The 18,604-nt window shown below is 34.1% G+C and overlaps 1 pseudogene; it reads left to right on the top strand.

The window, feature by feature from the left end:
- Positions 1–18,604, top strand: part of LOC145800896 (protein SIEVE ELEMENT OCCLUSION B-like) — a 30,976-nt pseudogene that overhangs the window by 10,944 nt on the left and 1,428 nt on the right.

An 18,604-nucleotide genomic window follows, 5' to 3' on the forward strand; every position in this document is an offset into this window, starting at 1 on the left:
GGCCGTCTCATGGCTGGTACATGATTATGGCCTCCGATGGCCTATTTTCAAGCTTAAATGTGAAAATATTCATTTTTGGACTTAGTTTTCAAACCGGGAGTCCCGTGTTGGTTCTGTAAGTTTCCACAACTTACATTGGTCCCTCTCGAGTTGTTTGAGGTGTTTCCCGGGCCGTCTCGTGGCTGTTGCACGATTTTGGCCCTCAATGGCCTATTTTCAAACTTAAGTGTGAAAAAGTGTATTTTTCGACTTAGTTTTCAAACCGGGAGTCCGGTGCTAGTTCCGTAAGTTTTCACAACTTACGTTGATCCCTCCCAAGGTGTTTGAAGTGTTGCCCGGGCCGTCTCATGGCTGTTGCACGATTTTGGCCCCCGATGGCCTATTTTCAAGCTTAAGTGTGAAAAAGTACATTTTTGGACTTAGTTTTCAAACCAGGAGTCCTGTGCTAGTTCTGTAAGTTTTCATAACTTACATTGGACCCTCCCAAGGTGTTTGAGGTGTTAACCGAGCCATCTCATGGCTGTTACACAATTTTGGCCTTCGATGGCCAATTTTCCAGCTTAAGTGTGAAAAAGTGCATTTTTGGACTTAGTTTTCAAATTAGGAGTCTCGTGTTAGTCCCATAAGTTTCCACAACTTACATTTGTCCCTCCCGAGGTGTTTGAGGTGTTCCCATGGCCATTTCGTGGCTGTTACACGATTTTGGCCTCCGATGGCCTATTTTCAAGCTTAAGTGTAAAAATGTTCATTTTTGGACTTAGTTTCAAACCGAGAGTCCTGTGCTAGTTCCGTAAGTTTCCACAACTTACATTGGTCCCTCTCGAGTTGTTTGAGGTATTCCCCAGGCCGTCTTGTGGCTGTTGCACGATTTTGGCCCCCGATGGCCTATTTTCAAGTTTAAGTGTGACAAAGTGTATTTTTCGACTTAGTTTTTAAACCGGGAGTCCAGTGCTAGTTCCGTAAGTTTCCACAACTTACATCGGTCCCTCCCAAGGTGTTTGAGATGTTCCCCTGGCCGTCTCCTGGCTGTTGCACGATTTTGGCCCCCGATGGCCTATTTTCAAGCTTAAGTGTGAAAAAGTGCCTTTTTCGACTTAGTTTTCAAACCGGGAGTCCCGTGCTTGTTCCGTAAGTTTTCACAACTTACATTGGCCCCTTCCAAGGTGTTTAAGGTGTTCCCTAGGCCTTCTCATAGCAGTTACACGATTTTGGCCCCCGATGGCCTATTTTCAAGCTTAAATGTTGGAAAAATGTATTTTTCGACTTAGTTTTCAAACCGAGAGTCCCGTGCTAGTTCCATAAGTTTACACAACTTACAATGGTCCCTTTTGAGGTGTTTAAGGTGTTCCCTAGACCTTCCCGTGGTTGTTTCACGATTTTGGCCCCCGATGGCCTATTTTCAAGCTTATGTGTTGGAAAAGGGCATTTTTTGACTTAGTTTTCAAACCGGGAGTCCCGTGCTAGTTCTGTATTTTCCAAAACTTAGATTGGCCCCTCTTGAGGTGTTTGAGTTGTTCCCCGGGCCTTCTCATGGCTGTTACTCGATTTTGCCTCCCGAAGGCCTATTTTCATGCTTAAGTGTTGAATTAATGCTTTGAGAGTAAGAAAATCAAGAATCGGTGTAAAGCTAGGCCAACAATTACAAATGACACTATATGGGTTGAATTAACAAAATATTAGGCCCACTTGACAGTTTGAGTCCTAGTCAGTCCCAGAACAAGATCATTACCTTAACTCACAATATTAAGGCTGAGGCAACCTATTTCCTAAGAAACCTACCACCAAAGCTCAGGTAAACCTCTCTTAAACTTTCAGTTTCTAGTAATAAGGAAAAGCATATATTCAATGAACATGTGGCAAGTCACGTGCCATCACACACTGTGGAAATACAATATGTTTGCTTCTTAAACATTTGGGAAACAATTTTCTCAATGTTTCCATGACAGTAATGGAAGTCCAAAAATGTACTAGACATTTGTAGGTACTGAACATGATTTACCAATGCAGCGTCCCTATCACTTCAGTGATACACTGAACATTGTTAAAAAAGATAATGATAATGATGATGACAACAGCGACAATAGTTAGCTCTTTTTTGGTTTTTGGGGAGATTGAGAAAAGAAAGAATATGTGTTATCTTCATCAGATTTCAAAACATCATTCCCTCAAAGGGGGTGTTTGTTTCAGCTTTTCAAAGCTAACTTATAGCTTTTAGCTTTGAAAAGTTATTTTGGACTATTTGGTTAAACTTATTTCAAACAGCTTCTGATTTTAACAGCTTATTTTAACTCAAAAAAAAACTGATTCTGAGAAGCTGCACACCCCTTGCTTCTGATTATCAGTTTCTGCTGTGGACATGTTAATATATGGTTATACTCTTAGATTTTTTTATTTTTTATTTTTTTAAAAATAGAAAAAGACCCAAATGGACTATAGATTATTTTTATTATTTTTTATGAGAAATGTAGACAAGTAAATAAAAAAAAATAAAAATTAATTGAAAAAGCTATTTCACAGCTTATTTAACAAACACTACTCAGCAACTTAAATCTATAATCCAACAGTTACACCAAACAGATTAACAACTTCTGATTAAAGTCATAATCTATAATCTGTTAAGCTATAATCTATAAGTTGTTTTAACAGCTACACCAAATGGGGCCAAAGTCTCCAACAACCAAATTAAGCTTTAGCAGTTAATTATCTTTTATAGATTATGAAGAACTGAACCTGCTGCATAATCTGTGGGAGCTCAGAGAAGAGGGTCTTTTTTCTATGGTCATCAAGAATCCTCTCCAAAGTAATGTCTTGTAGTGCTACCAGAGTTGTCTCAAGAAGATCAAGTCCTGCTTGATTTGCAAATGTAAAAACTGGCAATGCCTGCATTAACCATTTTTAAGGTTAGAATGGCCTATTGTTTGTATACTCCTAGAAACTAGCACACTCCTTAGATTTGTGCCCCAATTTAAAATTGAAACTTCATAGGAAAATGCTCCTAAGTTCTAAGACTCTCCTCACTATAACCAATATAGCGAATATCTTAACAAGTGTGATGTCCGCATTTCTTGATAATGTGACTCACACACCCCAGATGTGTCTAATATTATTGCTAAAGAAAGATATCACATGCATTATCAACAAAACTGAAGTATGCGAAAATTTCTAATATAAAAAAAGGACACAGTAATAAAAAATTAACAACAATAGACATGGTAATATGGTTCATATACATGACATGATGGAGCTTCTTCTATATTTTGCAATTGTAAATACAAAAATCCAGATAATTAACTTTATTTTTGTCTTTTCTTTTGTAATGCACATAAACAAGACACATAAATTTATAATACAGCGAAAGTGTTGGGTCAATGTGTTTATGTTGTGATGTGTCCTTCCCCGTATCTATGTTACAAGGCACATAGGAACAAGTTCAAAGAAAATTGAAAAATAACCAAAGATTAAATTACTTTGGAGAGGCAACATTTTACACATATCAATCAAACAATAGCATATTTAAAAGAAATGTGTACAAAACCAAGTTTATAAAGAAAATGATAAGGTGGAAGAAAGTAACAATAATCATACTTTCAAATGGAACATGGAATTCAGTCTAGATGTATTATGATTTAACATTAGATTTATAATATTCAAAAGAAGATACTTATGTAGATGTCACACACACACACAAAAATGTGAGATATTTATGAAATTTAAATAGTAGAAGGATAGCAAAGAGAAAGTTCTTAAGTTGTAGTTGTGTCTTAACTAAAATTTTCCCCTCATATAGTGAAATTACTTGAGACCCTGTGGTGCAAACACCCTAATCCTCTTAATTTTATCTGTCCAAATCAAACAAGATCTTAAGTCAAATGCATATACTTTGAGCTTACTCTTCTAAGTAGAAATCCTTCATGAAGAGTGGAATATGACTCAATTGAAATAAGATAAATTGTTAGTGGCCACTACTTGCATATTATAGCTTTGTTGTTGACTACAAATGGAATTGAAAAAACAAGAGTAATCAACCCAAATGCATAGCAGTGTATCAATTGTCTAAGCTAGTGTGTTTTCAAAGTGACAAAAACAGGCAAGGTTCTAAATAACACAGAACATATTGTTGTACATGTTTACATTGTTCCCATCCTCGATATTCACAATCACACAATTAAGCAGGTAAAGAAAGAATTACGTTTTAACTGGTTGACAGATAAATAAATGTTACATAACAAGGATTATTTCTAAAAAATCATAAATTAAGAACATTCAGACTTCTGCAAATACATAGAATAGAAATTTGTTACAAAAATGAGAAGTTAAACAATCGAAATAATACCTTCAAAGAGCAACACATCACAGCAACTAAATGATGCCAAAGTCTCTTGAGAATCGATTAACGTCCTTCATTAACAGACCTAAAAGGCACCTATCAAAGAAGCAATCAATGAACCTAGAATGTAAGACATATGTTAACTGGTGTCCTTAACTATCATGTACACTAACCCCTATCATGTACATCGAATGTCCAAAGTGCTTCTATAACTTAAGTATCAGAAGATATGTTGCTAGTAAGTCCATCTCACTCACAAATAATAAGTTGCGTCAGAGGTGGTCAATTGTACTAAGGCAGTGTTGTCCAAGCTTCTAAGAAAAACTATGGAGATTTGATAATGATGGTCTAAACAGTCCTATATTATTTTAATGTTAGCTTAACAACATATTTTCTTACCCACAGATTACCAATTCAAATTAAAACATACTGGAATATTTTTCTGAAGAAAATTATCATTGCTTCCACATAAAAACCAAACCAGCCTCTTCACGTTTACATGTATATATCCATCATAGAAGTACCAAAAAATAATCACTAAACTCCAAAGAAAGGAACTTCATAACCAAAAAATAGATTTGATCTAATCTTTCCTTATCGAATCTAGCATGACTCAACTTAATTACGAAAGTCAAACTAAAATTCTCATCACCATAAAACAGCTTCCATGCATGATTTTATAAAGGACTGAATATCAGTTTCCTTGTGGTAAATTTCACTATTCTGGCCAGCATGTAGAATATCAATTGTAAGCAATGTTTCTCACCTCACACTCATAGGAAAATGTATTCAAATATGAATTATAATTATGACATGGAGTCTAACATGTTGCACTCAAGTAAGAACCATTTCTAAGTTACAAAATAAATTATCAGAAAACACACCTGTAACTAAGACAGATCCAACGAGCAAGTGTGGGTGCTTCTGGAGGGACTGGGAGTGGCCGCAAACCAACATCAGAAATAAAACGAGAAGGGTAGAGTGCCAATGCCACCCTCTGAACAGATGCTATGAGTGAATATAAAGGACGGAAAGGTGTCCTCAAAGTCGAAGACCAAATGGAGTCTAGAGAAACTAAGAAATGGATAAAAAAAATTAAAAAATCCTAGATAAAAAGCAAAGTATACGGGTGTAGTGAATACCTTCACGAGTAATCAATGGTCCAAGAGAGCCTGACGAGCATACGAACTCAACCACCACAGCCATGGATGAGAGGACAATAATCAAGATAACTAGTTAGTTGTGCAAGGTCATCCAAGTTACGAAAAAGAACATATGATTTAAATTTCTCAAATACTAGATGTCGATAAACGTGTACAGAATTTGAACCACCATAAAAAGGTATTTGGCTATCCATCATATTAACAATCATTCAGCCTCACAACAGTAAAACCAAGCAACACCAATAACAACAAAGATAACCACCAAGCCTCACAACAGCTAATCAATCAAACCACAACCTCAAATCAGAGCAGACCAGCATACTACAACCTCAAAACAGAGTAGGAACAAATCGCATTCAACAATTTACCCAATTGGAAATCGCAAAAAAAATGAGGGAAATCGCATACAAATCTTTATTCATAAAGAGTGTACATATATATATATAGAAAAGAAGATACTTGGTGCGAAATGGACGGAGAAGAGGGCTTCCAGTGGTGCCGCATCAGTGAAGTAAAATGAACGGAGAAAAGGGCTCCCGATGGTGCGATTTGAACGGAGAGAGAGGGCTTCCGGAGGTGCGATTCGAATGGAGAAAGAGGGTTTCCAACAGTGCTCGTGTGCATGTGAGAGGGCAAGGAAGTGATCGGTGAGACGGTTTCACAAGCTCAGACCAGAAAGAGAGACGAGACTGGGTGAGAGAGTGAGTGAAAGAGCACGAGAGAGAAGAGTGATTTGGGTAAAGTAAGTTGGGAAGACAAAACGGCATTGTTTTGTCCCCTTAAATTATAGGTGATGAAATTATGTTTGCCTCTAAAATTTTTACAGTGGTGATGAAACTTTTCGTCTCTAATATGGCACCCAAATTTTTCACCAAAATTTTCAAGGGCAGGAATTTGTTTTGTGACGAAAAACAAAATTTAAAGATAAAAAAAAAAAATCATCACCTATTATTTTATTTATTTTAAGCATTTGGTAACGAAATTTTGTTTTCGTCTCTAAAAATAGTACAATTGGAGACGAAATCTTATTTTCATCATTAAAACGTGTATATTTGGAGACGAAATATTTTTTCGTCATGCGTTTTTGTCACCGTAGACCTTTTTTGTTGTAGTGTACAATTTGAAAGTAGAGAAATTAAAATAAATATTTAATAAAAGTACAAACGTTTTTAAACATAACTAACATATGTTTTTTTTTTTGTTGCATGAAAGTAATGTTTGTTGTGCGGTATTGTGTACTAATTAAGGCTATTTTTGTAAACTACTCACGCACAGTTAGACGCATTGGAGGACGACAGGACCCTCCAAAATGGCTTCAGTGACATGCTTGAACTTTTTAGGATTTCTTGCGAGGCATTTTATTTATTTAAGACCACTATATATATATATTAACAGTTGACATATACAACACGTGTATAATTCAAGAAAATAAAAATAAGTGATAAAAAAAGTAATATCATAATATGTGTGTCATTCAAGTGATAAGAGTTTTATTTTTTAAAGAGCGAATTTCATTTTTACTCTTATATTTTGCCTTGATTTTCAATGACACTCGTAAACTTTCAATAATTTCAATTTTACCTCCAAAATTTTTGAAATCGTATCAATTTTACCCTTGTCGTCACATTTGAAATGGAAAAAAGTTTTAAAAAAATTACGTTTTAGCCCCAAATTTCAAATGATAGATGCAAACTCACCCTCTCCTATCCAAATTCACCATATCTCCCTTCTCTGCACCTTTATAACTCCGCTAGCCACCACCGGTGGCAGCTAGCCCTCCTCTTCTGCCCCCTCCCCCATTGAAACCCCTAATTGGGAAAGTTTTCTTTCATGAAATGACCCATAATTAGCAAATGTGACTGTGAATTCAAAGTCCTACTATTTCCACCCCCAATGTATGCCGCCGTGGTTGCCAACAAAGGGTGAGACTGCGGGGAGATCTCACCGAAGTTACAAATTTTGGCCAGTTTTTCAATCAGCTCAGGGATTGCGAAGTTGTCATTGCACACAGCCGAATTGGAAACCGCCAAAGATAAGACCATTCAGCTCGGGGCTGACTCGAAGTTCGCATACTGGTCTATTGACTTGTCCCATTTGGGATTAAGAAAACAATTCGGAGATTGCTTTGGCAAGTCGCCGTGGGTGGTCCATTTCAACCATATGGTCATCTACAAAACTCTTAAAATCTAGATCATTTAACAAACCCATCTCAAGAGCTCCCACCATGAAATGAGCTTACAGTGCCAACTTTGATGACATTTCCCATGAAGATTTATCTGAATTTGTCGAAAATTTTGAGTTATCAGAGGATAAAAACGCCACCACTTGGTGAAAGTCCGTTGTCGGGACTGAAGAACATAGAACCAATCTGTCATTCAGGGCTTTATTGTTTCCATCATAGCTCATATCATTAGAGCCTTTTATGCTTGGAATAGAGCCAGAGCCACCACAATGGCCGGAGAGGCAAGAGCTTATCTAGGCAACCATCAAAAGAAGAACGAACATCATTGATTTTCTGCTTTAGGATAATAAAGAAGAAGCAACAATGGCAAGAGAGTTTTGGAGGTTTGGGAGAATCAACTTGTTGTTCTGTATAGAAAACATTCTTTCAATGGTAAATCATTCGATAGCTTCAAATGCATTGAAGATGAGAAAATTCATATCTTACGAGTATTTAGAGAACATCAAAACTCGAGTGCCCAAAGAAATGTACACCTTCTTTCACGTGGTTGTTTAAACAAATTTTTTCGTGTACATCGTCTGTAATGATCTGTGTAATGATCATTTTGGCAGATTTTTCAATCTATTCAATGCCTTATAACATTTCTATTCAAGACAATTCCTTACTAGGTACATTATGTGAAGCCACAGAAAATCTTTTAGCATTGGAGAGTATACATCAAGTATAATTCGAGTCATTTTCCAATAAAATTTGTGGTAGTAGGAAAGTTTTCACTCTCTGTTAGATGATTTACACCCTTTTTCTTCAAATGGAGATCGCAAAATCAATGAGAACACGAAGTTGTGGGGTTCGGTGATGGATAAAGCCACTCAGATGAAGGAGGAATCAATGTGTGGAGATGTTGATAAGTAGCGGAGGGAAGAATTGGAGAAAGATAAGAGAAGATGAGTTTGGGTAGGAGAGGGTGGCTTTGCATCTTTCTTTTGAAATTTAGGGCCAAAATGTAATTGTTTTTAACGTTTTTTGTTTCAAATGTGACGACAGGGGTAAAATTAATACGATTTCAAAAACTTTGGGGGTAAAATTGAAATTACTGAAAGTCTAGAGGTGTCATTGAAAATCGAGGCAAAGGATAGGGGAAAAGATGAAGTTTTCTCTTTTTTAAATTCAAATTAATGTTTCAAGTCTTGTGCACTTATCTATACTTTTTTTTTTTTTTTTGTTTTAAATAAAGAAACGAGAGACACGTGATATAAAGAAAGCAACCAAATGCTTGGACACTTATACTTGACAATGAATCTATTTTGTGGTGTTTGACACTTTAAAATAGGAAATTTTATATAGTATGATTATTTTTTGTTCGAGGGCGCTATATTTGTGTGGATATGATGGGATTGTTATTTAGAATCTATATTCTAATATGTGAGAAACCAAAGTTGGGAACAGTAGTAATTTGTGTTTGTTTCTCTTCAAATTTATGTGAAAAATAAAGAAAATAATTACAAATTTATGATGCTTATGACAGATCTCATGCAGTTGTTCAGATGCATACACAATAACTCTAGCAATTTTCGACATGCTGTCAAGCTACTCATGGGAAGCCAAGGTTGTGATAGCCTTGGCAGCATTTGTTGTGAACTACGGTGAGTTTGGGCTTGTTGCCCAACTTTACCCATCTAACCCACTTGCCAAGTGTGTGGCCTTTCTCAATCATCTACCCGACATGCCTAAGCATACCGACTCTCTAAAACCTAAGTTTGAGGCATTGATCAACCTCATCAAGGCAATGTTGGATGTGACCAAGTGCATTGTCGAGTTTAAGGAGCTCCTATCTCAATACATCACGCCTGATATGTCAGAAATGGTGATCACCATTGCTTATACCCCTATTGCTGTTTACTGGACTATTCGGAGTATTGTGGAATGTGCTTCTGAAATCATGAACCTTATTGGCGTGGGACACAAGTATGTTCTCTTTTTAAATCAAACTCCTTGGAAATTTATTCAGTAGTCTCGAACTAACAAAGGTGCTCCTAACCAACAAAGGAGCACCAAAAGAAATGAATTGACTCATCTTAGTGAAGTTTCACTTTGATTCTTATTGTCTCAATTTGAACAATTTTAATTTTACATTTTCAGTTTTGTTGTAATGTGGTCCCTTTGTCACTTACCTTTGAAATTTTGAACTGAAAAAGTTCATGTGCAAAAATTAAAGGGACCAAAGTGAAATTCAGAATAAACTGTAGAAGACAATTTGAACCCCAAACTTCTAGTTTTTTTGCAATATGGTCCCTCTATTGCGCCCCGTTAACATTTTAAAAGGAGAAAGACCATGTGCAAAAATAGAAGGATCATAGTGGAATTGAGAAGTTGTTCCAAAAAAAAAATTGGAATTGAGAAGAAACTATAAAGACCACCGATGGTTCTCATAGTTTTTTTTTTAATTTTTAAATTATACTTTGGTTCCGGTAATTTTGCACGTAATCTTTTATATTCAAAATTCTAACTATAAGTGATAAAGGGATTACATTGCAACAAAACTGAAAGTGAAGGATACAAATTGAAATTATGAGAACTAAAGTGAAATTTCACTCAAAGTAGAGGGACCTACAGTGTAATTTACCCCAAAAAAAATTCTTCAATTTTTTCATCCAAGATTTTAGTTTTTTCCCATTTTAAAATTATTTATTTTATTTTCTACTAGGAAAACAATTGGTGTATGGTTTTAAGTAACCCAAATGAACAAAGTTTTTAAGTCTACCTCCCACTACAAGAAATAACACTTTTAGCGACCAACTTTTTGGTCGCCGAAAGATAATATATGATCGCTAATAGTATTTAGCGACCAACAAAATTTGGTCGCCATATAGTCGCAAAAATTGTTGAAGATTGAGCGTTTGTGACGAAAAAATTGGTCGTTGAAACGAAGGTTTTTGGTGACCAAGAATGAAGTTGGTCGCGGAAAGTTACCATTAGCGACCATATAGTTTCGTCACTAAAAGGATTTAAATTTGTTAAGAATGTTCATTTGTGACAAAATACTGGTTGCGGAAATGAAGGTTTCTGGCGACCAAGAATTAAGTTGGTTGCGGAAAGTTTATGTTTTAGTGACTACAGTAGTGGTCGCCAATAGTTATTCCTAGAACCTTACTGCGATTAAAATTTTATTGGTCGCAAAAAAGATTTTAATTTCAAAATTGAATTTTTTAAATAAAATTCTATTTTTTTTAATACATAACATTTGTAATTAATACATAATTCATGTCCATCCAATCAATTTCAATATACCAATCCATCAACAATCCAATCTAAAAACAAAAAATCATCAATTATAAAGTCAAAATAGCAGTTAATGTATGCAATTACAACCACCTGTCAACATGAACACATTACACATCCAAAATAACCATCCATCCTTACAACAAATTCACCACATCAAAAAATATTTACAAAACCATCAAAGATTTCAAATGTATGTCATATTTGTCCGATGCAAAGTATCTCAAAAACTCCACGTATAAACACAACTTAGAATTAATGCACAAGCAAACTCAGGTCCATAAACACACATGATTACGCCTCCAACTACCTGCAATAAAAAAATTGAAAAAAGCATTGTTAATAATAATATTTTTGTTTACATTTCCATTTTAATATTGTCAAAATCTATGGATCTAACTCTACCCCCAAAACTAACAATCACACACAGCCTACTTGCCCTGTTCAAAAATAAATAAATAAATAAAAAAAGACACATTAGTTTGTTGTGTATGATAGGGATGTCACTATAATCTTGAAGAGATAGTTTTCAACTGTTAAGCAATAGTAAATAAATTAATGAAGCACTACCTAAATAATAATTAGAAGGCGGGAATTTTTTATATGACAAAGATAATGACGTGAATCATATATAAAATTAGCGGGTGAAGGTTGAATTATTTTTTGACACAAACCTTAAATGGATTAGATTGATGTTGAACTTGCATAATAATAGGATATAACTTAACACGAAGTTAACACAAAAAATTTGTTACACATTTTTAAGGGTAAATTATGATAGTAGTACTTTAATTCTTACGTCATTTTGATCCTTATAATTTCAATGGGCTCAATTTTGACCCTAAATTTATGATTTTGTTTCAATTTAATTCAATTGATTACAACTCTTTGTTGGAAAATTTGAATTAAATTTACTCCAATGGTTGTGTCTCTTGAAATGGAAAGGTGTGTCTCTTTGAAGGGTCACAACCTTTTTGAAGAGTCATGAAGGAATCTATAAATTCCATTTCCCTCATTTCAATTTAGAGATAGAAAATTGCAATTTCCTTCTGCACTTTGCATTTATTCTTCATATTTTCTGAGTCTAATTTTTCTATAAAAAGAGTACATGCACAGCAAAGTTCGCTAGGCTTGCAATAGCAGTGCTACTAGTGCAAGATATTGATCGTTGTATCCTGGGAGATAAACGTCCATTGAATCCTAAGCACCGGTGGGAGGACGAATCTGTCTTAAAGAAAGAGTGTCACACACTCGACTCGATCAGATTTTATCTTTTTATGTACTAAAAGTTTTGTTATGTTATTTTGTCAATTTATTTCAGTTTTGATTTTGTCCAAAAACCATTTACATAATTTTAATTTATATTTTCCAGATAGTTTGGTACTATTTTTCTAACAATCTCAAGACAGATTACATCCTGTTTATGGTTTTTGGGAAAATATAATTGATTCAAATATCTTCATTTTGATAATTTAGATGTTATTTGTTTCCAAATGAATAGATGATTTGACTTTGTATGATTGGTTGCAACATACTATTAATGGGATCATTTTTTGAATTTGTGGTTTTACTGATGAGTTTGGACAAGTTCTTGTTTTAAAATGCAAATTATGGATTTAGTATAAGCTGTTGTACAAATCTTGCATTACATTGGTAATCTTCATGTTACAAACTTGTCACCATAAATTTGCATGCAAACAACTTCAAAGATATGAATGGCTCTTTGTGTTCATAAACACATGGAGGCAATTCAAACAAATCAACATGGTTTTTATCACGATCCAGACCAAAATTTTGTTGATCCCATGTAGGTTTTGAAATTTCAAGTTCAAAAACTTTTGCATTATGACCTATGGCAAATTGAAAAAAATTTTGTATGGCCTCAACATAGTTCGCGGGAATGTGAAATTGAGAGGCAAATCTTATTCACACTCACTGGGCGAAAACCTTGAATGAACTGCGTTGAGAAATCGATGAAACCCCTTCTCTGTTTCCCTATAGTTTCTTCCTTGGATTGATCATTTTGTGGTTTTACAAAGAGGGTTTCTTCTAGTTCTATGTTCTTGGTCTCGGTGCCGAGTCGTTTCCAAAACCCTAAACGCCCTCTCCATCGAAGTCCAATCAATCAATCTCCATTGCTCCTTCGATCGCTACACCAAGTGTCTGATCACGCCATTCAAATCAATCTTCAAGAACCTGGTTTCAAGTTCGAGACTCGTCGAGTCCGTCTCGCTTGGCGTTGAGAAGTCTCTTCATGGCCTGTCGTACGACGGCATAAAAGATGATTTGAACAATCTTCATCTGACGAATGTGGATTTTGAGTCCGACTGGTTGCCGAGCGTAGCTAGACAGTTGAGATCGGTTTCGATTTCCGATTTCTGGGTTCAATCGTGTTGGAGACGATCGGAGGTTCTTTCTTTGATTTCTTCGTGTTTGCTATATATGAGATTTAATTAGACTTTATTTAAAAGTTTGTGGGCTTTTCATTAAATTTTGGTGGTGTTTATGTCATCCATACTACTACCAATGATTCTCTTTTGGGGTTTTATATATGTAATTTGGTTTGCATTCATGCCATGTCTGTTTCATTTGGAAACTCCTCTGCATTTATTTTTGCTATTATGGAGTGCTATTTAAATTTCATTTTTTACGTTGGTGGAGATTATATTGTATACTAGTGGGATTACAAAGAATCTGTGATCATGGTTTTAAATTCTGGTATCTTTCCCATTAGTGGTCCTGACCGCAATGTAATTAGTGGTGAGTAATGAGAATCAGTAGGCAGAATTGTGGTTTTTGTCCTTTTTTACTAGCAAACTCCTAATGATTTTGCTATAGGCTTAATAGTTGAATTATTTTTGGGTTTCTAAGTTGGTTTTTACATAGAACTAACTTTCTTAAGCTTTTTAGTATTGCATGAGTTAGACCCAACAGTTCACACATTTGTTTAAGTGATTCATAAATCATGTTGTAGCCTTCTATGCAAATCATCAAGTACCCAAGTTGTTGCTCTCATTGCGCCTCATCAATGAATTTCTTTTGGATCACCGAAGATATTTAAACATGATAATTTAAATAGTAGTGTCTTTCATTCAATTGAAGATAGATTGAGGAATCTTTTGTGTTGATTATTATTTTTTAATAATCAATTGAAAGTTATTTTTAAAGTAACTTTGAATTTTGTGAGATAGGATGTCTTCAATCTTTATTTCACTTGTGTGGTAGACTTGGTTTAACCATGAATCATGTTCTTAATGTGGGAGTTTATCTTTTGAATTAGTAGAGATAATTCCATTTTTGTCTCAAATATTTTTGAATGAGTTATTATTTGTGACAGTGACACTTGTCTGGAAATAAATCATGTTGTTTGTGCTAATTTATGTATTATCACAAATGTGGGGGAGAGAGATTAATGAGAAAATTATGATTATGATTGACTTGTTTATCTTATCCATGTCTACAAATGTTGTAGAGTTGACAATTTGATATTAATTAGTTATCAAAGTGTTGATAAAAATGTGAACCTATGTGTTTTGACATAAGAGGAATTTTAACTATTTATTGGAATAGTGACTAAAATTGATGTGGTGACTAATAACTCGATAATGAAATATTATATGAGTTAAAATATTTCATGAGTGAAAGACACTTTGGTAATTGTCGACGTAGTCACCAATACTGGATAAAACAAATACGATGTAAATGTATTTATACAATGATATTTATATTCCATGTTGAGATTGGAATTAAGGGTTGCAGTAAACAAAAAGAAATTAATCATGGTGAAAGAAATGTTATTTGACAAAGTGTTGTGGCCACAACCGGTATTAGTCATTTCTTCCTTGTACTGCAAAAGCAAGTTATGAAGTCTAATTGTATTTTAGACAAATTTGTATTGTGATTATATTCACAAAACAATTTACATCTTGTTATTTAGTTCAAGCACACCAAGTAATGATATATTCTGATTTATCTCAGAATTGTGGGGGTGTACTAATATTGTTGTGTAACTATACACCAGCAAAAGAAATTAAGTTTCCTTAGAATGCTTAAAATGTGAGGGTGCATGAAGGATTGTACCGAAGTAACGGTTCCAATTGTAGGTCCACAAAACATCTCAATTCTTTTATAGGACAAAATTGGAGTAGAAGCAAAAATGGTTTCATTAACTCCTAAGGAACTACTCTATGTTTATTATTTTAATTTTGAAAAAATGGGAGTAACATAGAGTAACGGTAAGTCTCGAAGTAATCAAAGACTTAATACTGTAAGACATTTGCTTTTAGTTGTGAATATTGTCTAAGGATAATATAATGGATCCACTAACTACTCCATGATATATAACTGAGAAAGTCAAACGAAAAATAGCGGCCGCTAAACAAAAGGTTTGACTAAAGAGCAAATGAGGAAAAGGTCATCGAGGGGAATGTGATTAAAGCCTATTACATCAGAGTCATCATAATGGTAACCCTACTTAAATAACTGGAGATCCAAAGAACTAAGTTCAAAGGGACAACTAAGTTATGTATGGTTCGCCCAAAATCACTAAAGGAGTCTATCTCCTATCCATTCATATGATGAGAGTGATATCTACAATATTTGTTGTATGTAGGGGACTTAGGATAAGCTATGCTTTTAATGATCACTTATATCTTGAAAACCCTAGAGAGGTATCTTTCAAGAGGAGTGTTTAAGACACTCGAAATAAGGATCACCTATATGAATGTCAAGGGGCCGCTTCTATGAGAATTGATAAGGCATAATTCTCTAAAGCACTCATGAAATACCAGGAGATGCCCAAGGCCAAAATGGGCACAACCGTGAGAACTAAACTGTGTCTGGAGATATTCTGTGTGAATTCTATTGTCTTGGCTTACACAAATGGCTGAACAGTTCAAGGCATCACGTCCACTAATTAGCTAGTAAGTTCGATAGGCTTTCACCAGGGAATGTTCAAAGCCAAAAGCTACCTATCCCAATGCAGGGTATTTCCTTAATGTACTCTCTCTTTGTCTGCATATTGTTGCATGTCCTTTCCGTAAATTTCATTCATGTGGGAGATTATTGGAAAATTTGAATTAAATTTACTCCAATGGTTGTGTCTCTTGAAATGGAAGAATGTGTCCTTTTGAAAGGTCACAACCTTTCTAAAGAGTCATGGAGGAATCTATAAATTCCATTTCCCTCATTTCAATTTAGAGATAGAGAATTGCAATTTCCTTCATCACTTTACATTTATTCTTCATATTTTCAGAGTCTAATTTTTCTATAAAGAGAGTACATGCATAGCAAAGTTCGCTAGGCTTGCAATAGTAGTGCTGCTAGTGCGAGATATTGATCGTTGTATCCTGGGAGATAGACGTCCATTGAATCCTAAGCACCGGTGGGAGGACGAATCTGTCTTATGGAAAGAGTGTCACACACTTGACTCGATCAGGTTTTATTTTTTTATGTACTATAAGTTTTGTTACGTTATTTTGTCAATTTATTTCAGTTTTGATTTTGCCCAAAAACCGTTTACATAATTTTAAATTATATTTTCTAGATAGTTTGGTATTATTTTTCTAACACTCTTAGCATTTTTAATGAAAAATATGCATATAAGTGGCATGTGTCATATTTTTTAGAGTAAAATTATAAATTTACTAACCTCAGTGAGTTAACCTCAACCAATTCAATGATTATTTTTAATCAAAAACACTAATGATATTATCAATTGGATCAAATTGACACAAAAGTTAAAATTAACAATCAAAATTGTATTAGTTAAAAGTGCAGGAACCAAAATGACATAAGAAACAAAATATAAAAATCACCCATATAATTTGTCCCATTTTAATGTTATGGGAAATGATAGAGAGCTCTAAATATAGAGCTCTAATTTGAGCTCTAATGATGTGTCAAAGCTAAAAAAAAAAACAAAAAAAAACAAACAAAACAAGGCACAAACATCACATCAGGGTAGGACCCACCTTTCCATTAGAGCTATTAGAGCTCCTATATTAGAGCTCTAAAGCATTTTTGTAATGTTATTTCCAACAAAAATGCTTTAGAGCTCTAATATAAGAGCTCTAATAGCTCTAATAGGAAGGTATGACCCACCCTGATGTGATGTTTATGTCTTGTTTTGTTTTTTTTTTTTTTTTTTTTTACTTTGGCACATCACTAGAGCTCAAATTAGAGCTCTAGATTTAGAGCTCTCTAGCATTTCCCTATTTCCAATAAGAGGTGCCCTGAGATTTCTGACTTCCTTGTACTCCTTGTGCAGCTTCATCCAACTGTAAGTAGAACGCAATTTTTGTGGAGTCAATCTAATAAAATACCCTAATAATAAGGTATAAATTTTTTATTTTTTTTTGGAGAACATATAATTTTACCCTCGAAAGTATCACTTACAAATTAGTTTAACCTCTATTATTTTAATAATATCAATTTTATACTTAAATTATTTAATTTTGTATCAATTTTACTTTCACCGTCAATTGTTAATCAAACAAAATTTATTGATGTGACATCTAAACTTCATTTAGAATTTCATTTTATCCTCAAACTATTCCTTAAATATCAATTAGACCCCTGAATAAAATAAAATTTGGAAGTCTAATTGATATTTTAGAGATTTTGGGGATAAATGAAATTTTAAATAAAATTTTAGTGCCACGTCAGCAACTTCTGTTTGGTTACAAATAGCAGCTAATGGCAGGGATAAAATTGATTCAAAATCAAATAATTTAAGTATAAAATTGATATTATTAAAAGAACCTAAATTGAATTGATTTTCGAATAATAGTTTAAGGAGGAAATTGATATTTTATTTATTTATTTATTTTTAACTTGTTGAAAAAAATTTAATTTTGCCATTCACTTTTGTTTGTACCTCAAAGAGAGTGAAGGCATTCATGTGTTAATGCACGAGAGTGCTATGACTCGTGACAAAACCCTTACCTCAAAGAGAGTGAAGGCATTCATGTGTTAATGCACGAGAGTGCTATGACTCGTGACAAAACCCTTACACAATAATACGTATCGGATATCTAAGTATATGAATGATAAATAATCACTCACGTCTCTATTTTACGATGAAATGAGACTATCAAAGTTTCTATATTTATCCTCTATATAAATAATTTTAAAAGTATTTAGAAGGGGACTCTCAAAATTATTGAGAAGTATCACTTTAATCTCGCTAAACAATAAAGGTGTACGAATAAGCTTTGTATATTATTGAGAAGTATCATTTTACCTCTTAAACTAAAAAAATGTATAAATGAACCCCCTAAACTATTGGCGCGTTTTACTTTGACCCATTTCATTAGGCGATTCAATTTGTACGCTTTTATAATTTAAGATTCCATTTGTACGCTTTTATAATTGAAGAGATAAAGTGATATTTCTTAATAATTTAGAGAGTCTAATTGTACACTTTTATATTTTAGGAAATTAAAGTAATAATTTTCAATAATTTATGAAATCTAGATTACGAGTCATGCCGTCATGGACACTCAACCTTGAGTATGTAATCTGACCCAATTTCCTATAAATTACAACCGAAGGTGGTATAAAAACTAAATAAATTGGATTAATTAATCAACAATGATTGAGACCTCCTCTTTTGGGAGACCCCCACAACCCCCTTTGATTTTCAATCATTAA

This window comes from Camellia sinensis, chromosome 10, assembly GCF_055761805.1.
Source record: "Camellia sinensis isolate YWXY chromosome 10, ASM5576180v1, whole genome shotgun sequence".
NCBI lineage: Eukaryota > Viridiplantae > Streptophyta > Magnoliopsida > Ericales > Theaceae > Camellia > Camellia sinensis.